An 18,025-nucleotide genomic window follows, 5' to 3' on the forward strand; every position below is an offset into this window, starting at 1 on the left:
AGTTAAACATGGCCAATGCCACTGGGAAGTCAGGGAGAGCAAGGCAGTGGTGAGTAGGTCACTATGGCAGGACACTGGAATCACTGGTAAGAATTATGACTGAAGGATAACAAGGATAAAAGCCTGGCTGAAGTGGGTAGAGATGAGACTAAAGGGTAAGGAAAAAGAGTGCCAGAGTATATAAACAACTCTCTCAGAAGCAGCTGCTTTAAAGAGCGCCAGGAAAATTGTGTGATGACCTGAAGGAGACATGAGGCTATGAACAGTATTTTTTTTTTAAAAAAGGATTTATTTATTTCATATGTGATAGAAAGAGAGGCCAGAGTACCACTCTAATGCAAGTGGTGCTGGGGCTTAAGCTGAGATTCTCTGCCATGTAAGTTCCACACACTGCCAGTTGAGTTATTTCCCAAGGAGCTGGCTTTATTTATTTATTTATTTATTTTACCAAACAGGAACCCTATATGTTCACCATTCCGCTGCTCCCAAGATTTGACTTCTTTACACATTAAAAAAAAAAAAAAGTCAGGGGCCGGGTGGTGGCTCACGTGGTTGAGCGCACGCATTACAAAAAAAAAAAAAAAAGTCATATAGAAAAGAGAGAAATGGAGCTAGGTGGTAGAATACCTGGCTGAGCACACAAGTTTATCATGTGCAAGGACCCAGGTTCAAGCCCCTGGCCCCTACCTGCAATGATGAAGCTTCATAAAGTAGTACTACAGTATCTCTCATTCTCTCTCTCTCTCTCTCCCTCTCTATGCTCCTTTCATCTCAATTTCTCTTTGTCCTATCTAATTAATTAATTTAAAAAGAAAAGAGAGAGGTAGCACAGTACCACAGCACCATTTGTGGAACTTGCCTTGATGCTATGAAGTTCCATTGTGGTACTAGGATTCAAATTCCAGTCCTCATAAATAGTGAGCAGTACGCTCTGCTGAATGAGCTAACTCCTGGCTCTAATATGCTATTATGACATGTAAGGAGAGGGAGTACTGCTATGGTAAGAGGAGAAGGTGTCTCATTGTCATGGCTAGAGAAGCAGGATACCCAAAAGATCTTAGAGACTAGAAAGTTCTTTGTCTAACTGAGAGCCTAGAGGTGACCTTTCCTGACCTGCACTACCATAGGAGTGAGCACAGACCAGCAAAGGGCCCTCCCCTTGGGGCCATGACCCTTGTATTATTAACAAGGTTTACAAAACATTACAAGTTTCAGATGTATTTGAGGTAGGGTTTGGGTAGGAAGCAGAACAAACAGTGGGGTGAATGATTCAAAGTGTTTGAAACATAGGGTGTGGTAACTGAACCTAAAAAGTGCAGATTTAAACTGAACATATGAACGACTGCTGTATATTATGCATACACCTCTTCCACATCAGAGGTTAAGACATTAGATGTCTAGCAGTTGTTGGCTACCTATGGACTGTTGTCCATTAATCTAGCTATGTCTGAGGAATATGCAGATAGCTTACTGGAAACAGAGTCTTTCAGGCACTGAGTTATGAACCTTATATGAACCTTCCCCAACAGGAAGGACCCTAGGACCAGATGACAGGGATGACCACAGGTGGGTAGAGAGAATGCAGAGCATTCCACAACTGGGTTTTGGTGCTGGGGTGATCAGGGAGTTGGTCTGATTGTACCTATTTTCTCTGTAAAGGTTGGTATGAGGTCAGATTGACAGTGAAAGAGGAAAATGTGTTTAAAATATGCACAAAAAAGAGAATGTGAGAAATTGCTCCATTGTGGAGAGGAAAGGGGGATTAAAAAAATAAATAAGTAAAACTATAGTTCACATGCTTACTTAAAGTTTCTACATTTGAACTGGGTCTGTCTAAAGGTGTCAGGTGATTTTTTTTTTTTTTCCTCAGCTGTGTTTAAAGGCTGTAAGCTAAAGCAGTGGGTTTTTTTGCCAGGTGAATATGGTGGTGAGAGATTGAAGTAAAGAAGTCAGGAATGTTGACAAAAGTTGGATCATGGGCTCTTAGCTGGCTGAAAAGAGAAGACCAGAGGAGAAAGAGTAGTGGAGCCAGGACAAGGGAGGGTTGGGGGTCTCAGGTTGAGAGAGAGGGCTGTAGGGAGTGTGCTAGAGGGCTTGCAGGTGATTTGACCTTTGAACTTGAGTTTTGCTTATGTTTGCTTTTAAATATTTTCTTTTTAAAGTGTTGTTTACTTGTTTTGAATAGAGAAAGAAAAATTGAGAAGGGAAGGGGTGGTAGAGGTAGATAGATAAATAGATAAACCAGCAGCACTGTTTCACAGTCGCAAAGCTTCCTCCCTGCAGGTGAAGGCTAAGAGCTTGAACCCCAGTACTTATGCTTGGTAATGTGTGCACTCAACCAGGTGGGCCACCACCTAGCTCTGAACTTGGAGTTTTAGTGATAGTCTGGACTGTTATAGTCCCAAGGCTCTGGGTGGGGCTGACAAAAGGCTAGGATGAACAGGACAAAGATGGTGCTAGGCCAGGCCAGGCCAGACCAGTGCTGTGTTGGCTGTTACAGTGCCTTAGAGCCAGGGTGTTAGGTAGGCCAAGAATGGTGACAATGGAGGGGGAAGGAGAATTGCAGTCATCAAGGGATGTGGAAGTGACCACGAGTAGGCTAAGGGATACTAACTCGGAGTAGTGGGTAGTAGAATTATGCCAAAGAAACTGGATCTTTGAGGATGGCAGAAGGTAGATAGGAATAATGGTTAATGGCAGAGGACATGACTAGGCTGGAAGCGCAGGGCCTGACAAGAGCTGGCATGGGAAAGACTGTGTGGGTTGTTCTTATGAGCTGACAGGCTTTGGACAGGCTGTGCCTCTTAGTCTTGGAGGAAATTAAGAGTAGAGATGGTGGTGGTTGGGGGTGGAGGGTATTATGCCAGGCGGCCAGACACAGCCCCTTTGTGACAGCTCCCCAATTTATCTAGGGAGGGGGGAGGGGTGGGGAAGGGAGGTATAGATTCCCTTTTCCAAGAACCTCTGCAGCGTTGGTTGCCCACGATTCTCAGGCCTTGTCCTCTACTTCCTGGTGTTCTCTTCTGTGTGGGCTATTTCCTCCATTAGTGTGAATCTGGGCAGGAATCCGAATGACAGGATTTTGCAATCGCTCAGGGTCCAGCAGGGCACCTGACACCGAATGGGCTCTACATAAATGTTTGCTGGCTGAGTGGGTTCCAGGAGCGGAAAGGCTTTCTCTTCCACTGAGCAGGGAGCTAGCTGTGTGTGTGTGGGGGGGGGGGGGGTCCCTTCTGCCCTAGGACCCGGCACCGCGCCCCCTTTGGGGCTAGCTGCCGCGAGCCCGCCCCTCCCCGCAGCCGGGTTGGCGGTGCCCGGAGTAACCCGAAGCCTGGCCCGCCCCCTTTTTCAGCCCCGGGCTCCCAGTGGCCAATGACCCGCCCAGTCTTCTAAGCTCCCCGCAGGAGCTGGGGCACCCTGGGGTGGCCGCTGGGCTGCCCGCGGGATTGGGCCCCCCTCAACCACCCCCACTCACACCCCTACACACACCCCCTACACCCCCACCCACCCCTACACCCCAGCCTTGTCTCCGCCCCTTTGGTGCTCCCGGCCCAGCTCAGTTCAGATACACCCCACCCACTCTGCCTGCACCCCCCTCCCCCAGCACCGATTCCCCTCGCTCCCCGCGGGTCACAGCACTTGGGCTAGCTGGGCTCTCTTTTCCGTGACGGGCAGGAGTACCAGGTCCTCGTTACAGGGCGGGATGGGAGGACCCAGACCAGGGGAAGGGTGCGAGAAAGTTCTCCTAGCCAGAGGGCTCGGCAGATCCAAGTCGCTCTGTCACCTCCTGCCCTGCAGCAGATAACCGCGGTGCCTCCTACCCATCAGCCAGGGAATTCCCTGGGTTCAAAGGAAGAACTTCAGCTTCCCTTCACACCGCCCCCCCCCCCGTGGGGAGGAGGACTTCCTGCCTCCCCCACTGCCCGCTGCAATCAGCTAGTGGGGCTTAGCAGCCCTTGGGGAGGGACTGGCAGGATGGAGCACGGGAGGAGTCCTCCTCAACTCTCCCGTGTGCTTCTTTCTTAGCGTATTAAGAAGAGGAAAAGAAGACACCCTAGCAGATAATAGTTATTTTCCTCCATGCATGGTTACAGCAGCATACTTCTATCAGGTACCTTCCATAGGCTACTAACACTCAGTACTCTCAACTTAAAAGAAAAGCAAGCAAAAACCCAGGAGATCCACTGCAGGTTGCAAGAAGAGGAAGAGAGGAAGTCCAGGATGCATTATTTTAATTTTCACCCCCCCCCACACACACACCCTAATATGGCAGGACACAGGTAACCTGTGGGTTGAGGGTGCACTGGGGTTCCCTAATATTTTTTTTGTTTTTGCCCACATCCTGAATAGGCTCCAAAGTTGACTACTGGGACCTGCAGCCTTGGCTCACACTCCTTCTCTGCACTGTCACAATCCTCGCCTGTGGCACAATGTCACAACAGCAAACCGCTCTTTTTTTCTGGGTGCTTGGGTTTCTGGCAGCTCCATCTGGTCCTCAGCCCCAGATGAATCCCAAGGCATGAAGTGATGGGGGGAGTCTTAGTAGATATATTTAGGCTGGAGGAGGGGAGGCACCCACCTGGCCAGTCCTGATATTCTGCAGGTTTTCTAAACTCATTAGGTTCCAGACCTTTTTCAGCTTTGCCAAACCCTGTGTGAATGATTGGAACAGCTGGAGATTTCTAGCAGGAGTGCACCAGGTGCTAAACAGGTCCCGGTCTGACCTAGAAACAGTTAGTGTTTGAGGCTGGCATTCTTGCTTTTGTTCAGCCTACAGACAGGCAGGCATTGCTGGGTTTGGGAGCACCTCTAAGCCTGTACTAGGACTGCAGAAAAATCAGTACACAGGGCTGGTTGGAAAGAAACTAGGAGCCTCCTCCTTCCCAGTGCCAGGACAGCCACAAAACACAAAGGGCCTCCTCTGCAGGCCAGGCAGAAGGGAATGGGCTGACCGGGGAGGGCGAGGACCGTCACCCAGGCAGAGCCAGGCAGCTGCAAATGAAACACAGGCCTAGAAGGCTCAGACAGGCACTCAGTCTTTCCTGGAGCCAAGAAATCCTGGCTAGAAACTTGACTTCGGAGCAGGGGAAGGCACTGGGAAATACTTGAAGCCAGGCTAGACCCCTGGAAATGCTGGACTCCTGTCAAACAAGTTGAGCCAAATACTTTTTCCCCCCTCCTGGCCCAAACACAAAAACTGAACTGGCCAGAGGACCCAGGGGACCTGGTAGAGGAGCCAGGAGGGAGCCAGGAGGAAGAGGAAAGTCAGCAGCAGGATACATTTTACATTCACCCCCCCCCACACACACACACACACACACAAACCCCTGAGCTCTAGTATGGCAAGTCTGTGAAGAGGGGACTTGACTGAACACATGGCCTAGGTCACCCAGATGCACTGGAGCTCTGACAAGGGGCTATGAAAATGCCAGCATGGCAGCTTGGGGCCCTCTGCCCTACTCCAGGCTGCTGAGGGACTATCCTTGGCCCCCAGACCTCAGGCTCAGCTTACTTTATTTCACAGTAGCAAGACACAGGTAAAATTTATAATCCCACTAAAGAAGGCTCTTTATTCATATTTTTCACCATGTGTGAAGGGGGTTACTTTTTAAAAGTTCTAAAATTAAAGAAAAGAGATCATCCTGTGTTAGGGATGGATTCAATGCCTCAATTCTCTATCCTTTACTGGAGCTTGAATAAAAGAAAGATAAATATGCCACAGTACGATGTCTTTTTTTTTAAAGAGTTTTTTTTCTCAATACAAAAGTAGATCATAGTCTATAAAAAAGAAACTCAGACAAAAAGTGTGAAGAGCAAAAACCCACCACCCAGCGATAGCCCCTTAGATATATTGTTCCATACCATTTTCTTTGCATGCATCTATGTTTTTATGTGATATAAGATCAGTAACATAAGAATGTTCTTAGTTTTCTTCCTGTCCCCTGTGTTGACTGCCCAGTATACTTTTCTTTTTCTTCTTCTTTTTAAAAAAATTTATTTATTTATTTATTACCTTTGTTGCCCTTGTTTTATTGTTGTTGTTATTGTTGTCATTGTTGTTGGATAGGACAGAGAGAAATGGAAAGAGTAAGGGAAGACAGAGAAGAGGAGAGAAAGAGAGACACCTGCAGACCTGCTTCACCAGCTCCCCTGAAGGTGGGGAGTAGGGGGCTCCCTATCCTTGTGTTTAACCCACTGCGCTACTGCCCGACCCTTGAGAAAGCATTTTCTATACAAGTGGTAGTGCTATATTGTCTGGAAGACTCAGGGAGAAGAGGAATCTTAGAGCAGCTGTGTTGGCAATCCAGCCAGTGAGAAAATGTGCCCCTCCTTCCTCTGTTTCTTCCCCTTTCTCTCCTTGCCAAAGCCTGTGCTGAGATAAACCAACAGGGAGCAATCTGGGTGGGAGAGAATACATTTTCCCTTTTAAACGAGAAGGGTTTGTTTCACTCTGTGCCTCCCATAGTTCTGCCAGGGTTGATTTTCCATGGTACTCAGCTGCAGGTCAGCCCTCTGGCCCACATTTGGTGGGGAGCTGACCATGGTCAAACGTGTCGGCTCAGTCTGGACTCCAGATAGAGCAAAACCCCTGACCTAGGTTAGTAAAGAAACCCTTAGGGTCTCTGAACCTCTTTCTACATTGGCACTGTTCACCATACTCTTCACCCTGATGTCACCAGTGCATTTGAGAAGTGATCAGACCAGGAGATCTGGGGCCCATGTTCTGCTCCCTTTCACCAAACATGGGTTAAGTGACTCTCCAGATGTGAAGGTACTGTAGGTAGTACATGATTCCATCTAATTCTCTTCACGCTGAGCACCTATGTGTATTATGCTGGGCAAACTCCTCAGTAATGGAAGAAGAGGAACAAGAGAGGGGCAAGGATTGCAAGACACTAGGATTACCAAGAACACAAGGTTTCTGACCATGAGGGGGGTGCAGTTCAGTGGGGGAGATGATGTGTAACCACAGGAGGGAGCTGCAGTGTGAATGGAATCCCTGCCGGGAAATTGGTCCTTAGATCCATGGTAGTGAATAATCAGTTATTTAGTTTAATACAGAGTTTAAAGGCTTAGTCAAGGTAGCATTTTCACATAGTTTAAGAGCAGAGACCTCCTGCCAACAGCCCAGCACAGTTGCCAGATAGCTGAGGGAGCCATTTTGGAAGTGGATTCCCCTTTTGAGCCTTTAGCTGACTACAGCCTCTGCTGATACCTTGACTCAAGCTTTTAAACACCCTAAACCAGAAGTGTAAATTTCTTTTTTTTTTTTTTTTTTTTTTTTGCCTCCAGGGGTATCACTGGGGCTGGGTGCCTGCAACTATAAATCCATTGCCCCTGGGGGCCATCTTTGTTTCCACTGTTGTTGTTGTTGCTGCTGCTATTATTTGGTGTTACTGTGTAGGACAGAGAGAAATTGAATGAGGAGAAGACAGAGAGGGGGAAAGAAAGATAGACACCTGCAGACCTGCTTCACCACTTGTGAAGCAGGTGGGGAGCAGGGAACCTGGATCCTTGTGCAGGTGGGTCCTTGAGCTTGGCACTCTACATGCGCTTAACCCAGTGTGCTACTGCTCGGCCCTCCAGAAGTGTACATTTCTGAGCCACAGGGACAGTGTGAGATAATAAATCTGCTCTAAGCAGCTAGACTTTGGAATCACTTTATCACACAAGAAAAGAGAACCAGTTTAAAAAAGAGGGCCAATACCTAATGTTTACCCATTATTTTTTATTTTTAATTATATTTTTATTTATTATTAGAGACATAGAGAAATTGAGAAGGGAGGAGGAGGTAGAGAGGGAAAGAGACAGAGAGATATCTGCAGCACTGCTTCACCACTTGTGAATCTTTCCCCCTGCAGGTGAGGACCAGAGGCTTGAACCTGGGTCCTTGAACACTGTAACATGTGTGCCTAACTAGATGCACCACTGCCTGGCCCTGGTTGCCATTATTTTTTACTTTACTTTACTTTTATTTTATTTTATTTATTGTGTGCATTATTTTTTGTTTTGTTTTATTTTGTTTTTGTCACCATTCCAAGCTGAAAAAAAATTTTTTTTCTTCAGATAAAAGAAGAGAAATGAGAGTTGGGTGGTAGCACAATGGGTTAAGCACACGTGGTACCAAGCGTAAGGACCGGCAGAAGGATCCAGGTTCCCAGCTCCCCACCTGCAGGAGAGTCTCTTCACAGGCAGTGAAGCAGGTTTGCAGGTGTCTGCCCTCTCTGTCTATCCCTCCTCTCTCCATTTCTCTCTGTCCTATCCAACAGCAACAATGGCTATAACAACAAGGGCAACAAAATGGGAAAAATGACCTCCAGGAGCAGTAGATTCATAGTGCTGGCACCAAGCCCCAGTGATAACCCTAGAGGTGAAAAAAAAAAAAAGAATAGAGACATAGGGAAAGATACCATTGCATAGAAACTTCCTCTAGTAGAGATGGGGACTTGAGTCTGGGTCATGCATAACAAAACAGGTTCATCATCTTTCATATCTTGCTGCCCTGTTATTGTTTTTTCTTGGGTCAGAACTACAGCAAAAAAGTTGAAGAAGGAGAGCCCAGAAATAAGTCCCCACATCTATGGCCATCTAATTTTTGACAAGGGGACCCAAACTATTACATGGAGAAAGGAGTCTCCTCAACAAGTGGCGTTGGAAAATTTGGGATGAAATATGCAGACTGAACCACTACATTTCACTACACGCAAAAGTAAACTCCAAATGGATCACAAAGTTGAGGAGGGAGATGGCCTGACGCATCTGTGCTGTGAACACTTTTGATAGCTGAGGACACTTTGCTCTGATGTTATGTATAATATGATGGGATTAGGACCATCTGGGCAAGTTGCAAAGCTTCCTTTGAAATGACAACTTTCACACTTACCTCAAAAGCTTCAGCTTCAGAAGCCAGTGGTCTCAGGGAGGCAGAGGTTAGTTTTCAGGTGACAAATATTAAAGTAAGATCCAGGAAACTATTCGAAGACCCCCGTGGCTAGGAACTGACCTTGCACATTCACAGAACAAAGTAGTTCCAGCCACAGGTTCATTGGATGTTGGTCCACATTTCCAGTGTGCAGAGTTCAGCCCTTCTCATAAAAGTGTGGTGAAAAACCTCTGCAGTGTTTCCTAGTGAAATCAGCTCCCTTCCTGGTCCCAGAGGCTAGACTGAGTGTGGGGCATATGACAGCCACATCTCATTAGCTAATATGCACTCATGCTCAAGAAGTCCCCACCCCTCTTCCCTCTTGGTACCTGAGATTCTGGGAAACCAGCTGTATTTTTAGCCTCTGGGTTTCCTCTGGGTTTTTGTCATTATGAGCATTGAGCTCTTTAGAAGCAGGTAGGCCACAAGGGGGCTGAAAAGAAGAATATGAAGAGACCCACACTGCCTTCAAGGGAGACTACTTACAACCTGAAGATTCAGGAGACATTTATCAGATATCCTCTCAGCAGTCGGCCCATGGAGACATCTAAGTATTGGGGCCCATATATGGTAGGGTCCCTTTTATGTCAGCAGAATCAACTAATTTGAAACTTACAGGAAGTCTGCTATAAAACCATCCAAAAGAGTGCTTTACCAAGTCTGTGCTTTTTTTTTTTTTTTTTTTCTATTTATTCCTTTCTTTCCTGGTTTTGCTACTTAGAGACAGGTCTTAAATACAGAAATATCTGACTGTCCCCACACACCCCGTGGCTTTAATGGGAAATGGTTGAGAAATGACTTCTCAGTTACACCATACCACCTGAGAAGAAAACACAGAGATCAAATTTGAAACTTTTGAGAACCAAGGTGCTTACAAGTCTTTCCTCCTCTAGCTGAAGCCCATGAACACTAAAGGAAATAAATCCAACCCACTGGTAATTCACAAGCTTTTCCTTAACATTTGATGAAGGATGGTGTTTGCATTAGCCATAAGACTGATTGCTGGAATATACGGTGAAACTTGGACTGCGGATATGGTTTCCCAAAGCAAACTGTAGGGAAGGTGGGAAAGATACAAGGTGAGAGAAATTAGAGTCAGAGTGTGTCTCCTAAACATCCATCAAGGGACTGGAGTGGAAGCCAGCTGGTTTAAGGTGGCCTCAGCTGGGACAGCTTCTCTGGTCTCCATATGACACCCCTTTTTTTGTGACAGGTTAGCCTGGCCTGGTTGCAGGAGTTCTCCAGAGAGAAGTGAGCCTAGTCTTCTTGAGGTCTACATTGAGACTATGCACATAATGTCAATTGCATTCTATTGGGCAAAACAAGTCATTGAGAAAGCCCAAGTTTAAGGAATGAAGAAATAGCTTGTTCTTGTTGGGAAGGGATGCAAAGTGTTTACCACCTTTACGGTAAGGGAACAGTGAAGGTCTGTGGCAAAATTTATAGTCTACCACTGTAAGTTCTCTGCCATTTCCAGAAGGAAGTATACTGACATGTTAATTGACAAACCTAGACTACAAAGACTTAGATAGGTCAGCCAAGAAGGTAGCCAGTATCTTTGTTAAACTGTTTGCTCTCCAAATAACCAGCCCCACCCTAATACCTGCCTTGACCCACCTCTACTTCCTCAGACTACAGTTCTGGCCTCAGGACAGAGCCTATGGTTAGGTGCCATCTCTCATTTTCTGGCTCCCTATCTAGTAATCGCATTCCCTCTTGAGTAATTTGTCTTTGCAATGGATTCATTTTTCCAAGAATGGAAATTCTGCTCCAAGAGTTGGGAACTCATTACCCTGAACTGAAATGCATGTCCCTCTCTCTCTCTCTTTCTCTATCTCTCTCTCTCTCTGTCTCTCTCAGGGTAGGGATGAGACTCAAGCTCTATTACCATGATGATGCCTCCCAGTGCCTCAGATGGATGTAGGGAGACCTCTTTTCCTACCATCCCTAGAAAACTTTCTTTCCTTGGAGTCCACTTCTTTCTAAGGTTCTGGGATTAACCTTGTAGAGTAAAGCCTGTTCCAGACCCTCTCTTCAGGCTACTAAATTGGCTCTCTACAAACAGACTAGGGCCAAGGGCATATGAATGATTTTTCAAGGAGAGATATGGTGTTTTGTAACTTTCCTAAATTTTTCAGGAAGATGACATGCTCGTGTTTCATTGTCAGACCTCTTTGTAAGCAGCATCACCTTCTGTCTCTCAAGGATACAGTCTTGCCTAGCCAAATGTCACTGAGCAGGGCTATATAAACCCCTCATGCTACTCAAGCATCTGATCCAGAAACAATAAAGATAAAATGTTTCTCCACTTGAACACCTGTGAGACAAGAGGGGTTGTTAACAGCTTTTTATAGGTAGAGAAACTGAGGCACAGAGATATTAACTCACAGTAGGTAGCAAAGCCTGGCTTGGAGCCCAGGTCAGGTAGCAATGAATCTATGTTCACAACCATTAGGGGAACAGGCCCGTACTTGTGAACCATTGATGTAAGTGTCACAGAGGACATGGTTTTGAGTAAGGCTTTGAAGAAGGTATAGGAGTTGTTAAGTAAGCAAGCAAACAGAGGGCATCCTAAGAAGCAAAAGCTTCTTAGAGACTGAATTTGAGGAAGGACAGAGGCAGAAAATAGGGCTTAGATAAAAAGGGGAGTTTACTGAGGAGGGAGTTTTCCTACTGTGATCTGGCTGCCTGAGAAGGATTTAAATAGGGGTGGGTAGGCTTGCTTCACATTTTAGAGTGAGTACTTGCATGGGGGCAGGGATTGCAGAAAAAAAGAGAAGTGCATCTAAGGGAAGTTTCACACTCCACCAAACTAAGTGACAAGCATTGTACAATAGAGAAGAGAGGGCAAACAGTAATGTAGAGAGAGCCATTTGGCTTCAAGGACAGAAAGAGATGAACACTCATGACTACCACATGCACACAAACCAGATAGGTCTTCTGCACACTTTTGTGGAATAACAAGTATCTCTGGCAGGGGCTTTCACCTCTAAAACACCACCATCTTGGGCCTGTGTGGTGGCACACCTGGTGGAGTTCACACATTACCATGAACAAGGAAAGCTGTTGAAGTCCCCAAGGTTACTTGCAGGAGGTGAGGTAAAACAGTGCTACAGGTGTCCATCTCTTCTTCTCTACCTCCCCTTTCCCTCTCAATTTTCTTTGTTACTATCCAAAAAACAAAGGGGGGGGGGGGGAGAAAACACCATCATTTCTCTGAGCCCTAAAATTCTTCCTCTAGAAATTTTTCTTCTAAGTTAAGCACTGCTGTCTCCTTGCCAGAGTTTTCCTTTTTCTTTCCTTCTTTCTTTCTTTCTTTCTTTCTTTCTTTTTTTCTTTCTTTCTTTCCTTCTTTCAAAATAGTTCTTACATGAAAGTAAAAGTGTCTTGGTCCAGGGGAGAATAGATTTTAAGCTCATTTTTAGGGAAGTAGGCATAGAGACATAGATCTATGGTGGTGGGAGTTATTAACATAACTATGTTAATCTGTACTCCTACTTAAGTAAGTAAATACATATATTTTTTAAAAGAACAAGATGAACTCCTCCCCTTCCCAAAGAATTAGGTTAAAGACACTGTAGTTAACTGATGTTGGGAATTGAAGTAGAGAGCCACAAAGGTGCTTGGGGGTTGCCATTTTAGGGCTCCCATGATGAGACTATGTGTGAACTGGTACATGAGGAAGAAAGAAAAGACTGAGGTGTAGGGAGGTGGACTCCCAGTAGAACACATGCTATCAATATGCAAGGACTCGGGTTCAAACCTCCCATGCTCATCTGTAGTAGGAAAGCTTCATAAGCATGAAGCAGTGCTGCCAGTGTTTCTCCCTCTCTATCTCCCACTTTCTGTTCAATTTCTCTCTGTCTCTATAAAATATAATAATAATAATGACCACCAGGATCAGTGAGTTCATTGTGCAGGCACAGTCCCAGCAATAACTCTAGTGGAAATAAATAAATAATAAATAAATAAATAAATAAGACTGAGATGTGGCCTAGAAGGTGGTATAGTGGATAAAGCCTTAGACTTACAAGCATAAGGTCCTGAGTTCAAGCTCTAGCATTTTAAGTGTCAGAGTGATACTTAGGGAGAGGGAGAGGGAGAGGGAGAGGGAGAGGGAGAGGGAGAGGGAGAGGGAGAGGGAGAGGGAGAGGGAGAGGAAGGGAGAGGAGGGAGAGGGAGAGGGAGAGGAAGGAGAGGAGGGAGAGGGAGAGGAGGGAGAGGAGGGAGAGGGAGAGGAGGGAGAGGAGGGAGAGGAGGGAGAGGAGGGAGAGGAGGGAGAGGGAGAGGAGGGAGAGGAGGGAGAGGAGGGAGACGGAGAGGAGGGAGAGGAGGGAGAGGGAGAGGAGGGAGAGGAGGGAGAGGAGGGAGAGGAGGGAGAGGAGGGAGAGGAGGGAGAGGAGGGAGAGGGAGAGGAGGGAGAGGAGGGAGAGGAGGGAGAGGAGGGAGAGGAGGGAGAGGAGGGAGAGGAGGGAGAGGGAGAGGAGGGAGAGGAGGGAGAGGAGGGAGAGGAGGGAGAGGAGGGAGAGGGAGAGGAGGGAGAGGAGGGAGAGGAGGGAGAGGAGGGAGAGGGAGAGGAGGGAGAGGGAGAGGAGGGAGAGGGAGAGGAAGGAGAGGGAAAGGAGGGAGAGGGAGAGGGAAAGATAGACTGAATTGACATAGGCAGAAGAACTGAAAAGAACATGGACTTCCAGAGAATAAGAAAGAATCAAAGAGCATCACTACCTGAAAACTTTTCAGTTCCCTTGAGGCCTCATTGTACTATCTGCAACCAATTTTTATGTGAATTTCAATTTCCTAATGACAAGCTAAAATAAAAAATGGGACTCGGGCGGTAGTGCCCTGGGTTAAATGCAGGTGGCTCAAGGTGCAAGGACCGCCATAAGGATCCTGGTTAGAGCCCCCAGCTCCCTACATGCATTGGAGCCACTTCACAAGCATTGTGAAGCGGGTCTGCAGGTGTCTATATTTCTCTCTCTCTCTCTCTGTCTTCCCCTCCTCTCTCCATTTCTCTCTGTCCTATCCAACAATGGTGACAACAATAATAATTACAACAATAAAACAAGGGCAACAAAAGGGAATAAATAAATAATTATTTTTTAAAAATCTTAATAGTAGTTTGAGTGAGTTTTTCTTTTTCTTTTTCTTTTTTTTGCCTCTGGGGTTATCACTGGGGCTTGGTGCCAGCACTACAAATCTACTGCTCTTAGATGCCATTTTTCCCATATTTATTGGATAGGACAGAGAGAAATCAATAGAGATGGGGAAGATAGAGAGAAGGAGAGACAGAGAGACACCTGCAGACCTGCTTCACCCCTTGTGAAGTGACCCCCCTGCAGGTGGGGAACTGGGGGCTCAAATCAGGATCCTTGCACGGGTCCTTGGGCTTCATACTATATGCACTTAACCCAATGTGCTACCACCCGGCCCCGTGAATTTTTTTTTCTTTCAATCAACAGACTTTTGACAGTCTCACCTACTGTCCTGCAGTGTTCGTTTTTCCACTTTCCAGTTTTCCTTTTTAAATACAAAAAAAAAAAAAAAAGCCTGAGGAAGTATGTCACCAATACAAGGAGTAAGAGGGAGGGCAGGCAGGTAACACGAGTTTCAGAGGAGCAGCTTCGGAAGGGGTGCATAGTGGCTATGAAAGGCAGAGGGAGGCCTGGTTGCCCTCACAATGATGCCTGGGTCCAGCCCAACAAGCTCCTGCCTTTGTGTTTGCAGGAACTGTCTATAAAATTTCCAGACAGAGCTATACTAAAACACTGAGATATTATACAGAGGTGGAGAATTAGCTAGAAGTCTAGTATTTTCAGACCAGGTCTGTGGCTCATATCTAATTCTGAAAAAACTTAAAGATTTTTGTATTTTGCTGCCTAAGGAAGTATGCAGTCTTTTAATCTTGTAAAAAAAAAAAAAGCCTGATTTAGTTTTCCTCACTTTATCATATCTAATGTAGTAAGTTATTAATGATAATGAAAATCAGGGGGATTGGGTGGTGGCATACCTGGTTAAGTGCACATAGTACTAAGTGCAAGGACTTGTGCAAGGATCTGGGTTCAAGCCCCTGACTCTCCATGTGCAGGGGGAACACTTCCCAAGCATCAAAGCAGGTCTGTGGGTGTCTGTCTCTTTGCCTTTCTCTCTTTCTCTTTTCTCTTTCTTTCTTTCTTTCTTCCTTTTTTAAAGTATTTATTTATTAATGAGAAAGGAGAGGGAGAAATAACCAGGCATTACTCTAATACATGTGCTGCTGGGGATGAAACTCAAGACCTCATGCTTGAGAGTACAATGCTTTATCCACTGTGCCACCTCCCAGGACACTCTCTTTTCCTTTCTATCTTCACCTCCTCTATTAATTTTTCTCTGTCTTATCCAATAAAATGTAAAAAAAAAAAGACTGCCAGGAGCAGTGGATTTGTAGTGCTGGCACCAAACCCCACAATAACCCTGGAGGGGGAAAAAAAAAGAAAGAAAATCAGTATTCTTAGTTACATGGCAAAAGACGTGTCTTTTTAAATGGCTGGGTTTGAGAAGGCCAACTGAAACACCTTAGGCCCCAGTGGCAATTGCCAAAACCACACTTTTGTTTACTCCACTGTCCTTTCTTATTCCACAAGGGACCTGAGAGGGCCTCCTACTATCTATATCATCAGATCATTACTTCAGAATTATGATGAAAGGTACAGAAGGCTAGAAATGTAACAAAGGCTAATATACATGAACACTTACTGCAGGGAAATCGCTGTGCTAAGTGATAGACCTGAAGCAACCTTTACGGCCTTTCACTGAATGGACAATATCATTGATTGTGACTTGCACTACTAAGAAAGAAAGATAATCTGTCAATTAACTGGAAGATGCAGATCCAGACAGGATATGCTAGACTGTGCTGTCAAAATAAGGATCTGCAACTTTGCTTGGTTAAATAAGAGGTTCTGCTTCTTTTCCTTTAAATGTCCAATGACAGCAGCTTAGTTCCATAGCATCTTCACTGTGGGATACAGTAAACTTATGAATAGTCTTCATCTGGAACTTTACCAGCTTTGAAAGATTTAACCCCAAATTATGCATGTCCATCCCTGCACACTCCATTGTTCAGAACAGCTTGCATGGGCACAAGTTCAACAGGCTAGATGTAGGTTTCTCCTGTACGGGGCCGGGGCGGGGGGGGGGCATTGCAGTGAAGAGTAATAACATTTCCTACTACTGTATCAACTGGAAGACATTTCAGAGAAATGAAAAGGTTCAGTAACTGTATGCCCCGCAGTTGACAAAACACAGAACCATCCCCAGTATACAGATGAGAAAGGGAGGCTTAGGGGGGGTCCTTGAGAGAGACTGGGCAACTGGTGCGTCAGTGCAGGTTATCACAACTCACCTTTCATTTGCCCAGAGTGAGCATTTATGGAGGTGGTAGTATCTGTCAGGTGTTAGGGAAGCCTGAGACCCACCTCCCCTAATTGCACTCCATTTATCAATCCTCTTTCAGCCTTGGTGGCGTAGTGGCAGGGCCTTACACATACAAGTAGCATCACTTGAGCAGATAAAGAATGAGTATGTGTGTGTGTGTGTGTGTGTGTGTGTGTGTGTGTGTGTGTGAGAGAGAGAGAGAGAGAGAGAGAGAGAGAGAGAGACATGATAACACCACCTTGTTGTTGTTTTTTTTTTTTTTTTCAGAGCACTGTTCAGCTTTGGTTTATGGTGGTGCAGGGGATTAAACCTGGGACTTTGGAGCCTTGGCCATAAGAGTCTCTTTGCATAAACATTATGCAAGCTACCCCACCCTAATTGCACCACCTTGTCACTAATGATTCTTCCTGTTATATGGTGCAGGAATTCAAATGCATGGCCTTGTGAACCCAAGGCCTTGAGCATGCAAGGATTGAATCTTACCACTGAGTCACCTCTTTGGCCTTTTAATCCTCTTGAGGAAAAAAAAAAAACTCCTTTCTTCAGACATGTGTTAAGCCAGCACTGTGCCAGGTATAACACTTGAGTATGAATCTAGTTCCCTTACACAGACTCAAGATCAATCAGGGCTCAAAGACAGTCCGCAGAGGTCAGTTAATAGCTGTGGTGAGAAAGGCCAGCACTCGAAGGCTAAGGCAGACAGTGACCCGTCCAGTTTGGGCCAGGCCCTGATGGAAAATCATGCCATAAAGAGATGACTGTTTACTCTAGGCAAAGAGGCCTGTTGGGTGTGGGTTGAATGCCAAGAGAGAGTGAGCTGGCCATTGGAATGCGAGTGTGGGTGGGGGGGCACTGTCTTCCACTGAGTCACAGAGCTGAGTGGGAGAGGGTGGCTGGGTACTACCTGGGTGTAATAGGAAGGAGCCAAGTGTGGAGGACTCAGAGTCTGGGTGGGGCAGGGACAGGGAGGAGGCTCTTGGGCTGCAGTAGATCCCTAAGGTGGCTTGTCAGGTTTGCCCAGTGAAAGTTACCCTGGATCCAGTTGGTGATACAGAAGGCTCCTTCGGAAATGTAAATCAGATTTGTCATGAGAATATCTAGAACTTCATCTTTGTCTGATTGGATATGCAGAAGCTGCTGACTGGGGTGCCCAATGTGGATTCTGAAAAAAAAATTTTATTATCTTTATTTATTTATTTGCACAGAGACAGCAGAAGTCAAAGGGAAGGGGGCAATAGAGAGGGAGAGAGACAGAGAGACACCTGCAGCCCTGCTTCACCTCTTGTGAAGCTATTCCCCTGCAAGTGGGGGCTGAAGGCTGCTTGATGGGATTTTTCTTGCATCCCTTTGTCTCCAGAGTTAAGAATGTTTCTTTTCTGGTGGTATAGGAAGAGCATCTCTTCCATAGGATTTTATAGCCTATTTCAGGGAGAAGGTTGTAGAGGTGGAAGGACTAGGGAGTATGTGTATCGAAGTAAACATCCCATTTCTATCATTCTTTAAGCTCATTTACCTTGAAATATTCAATATAACAAGGTACCACATTTAAAGGTCATCATAGCCATCTGAGAAAAGTGCCAAGCAGAACTCAGCACCAGCCTGCTCAACTAAGGACTTAAACTTTATGTCACCTGCTCCTGCCTGGCAAATTCCAGTTTGTCTCTAAGTTGATTTCTCCCCTCAGGTTGG

This window comes from Erinaceus europaeus, chromosome 3 (assembly GCF_950295315.1).
Source record: "Erinaceus europaeus chromosome 3, mEriEur2.1, whole genome shotgun sequence".
NCBI lineage: Eukaryota > Metazoa > Chordata > Mammalia > Eulipotyphla > Erinaceidae > Erinaceus > Erinaceus europaeus.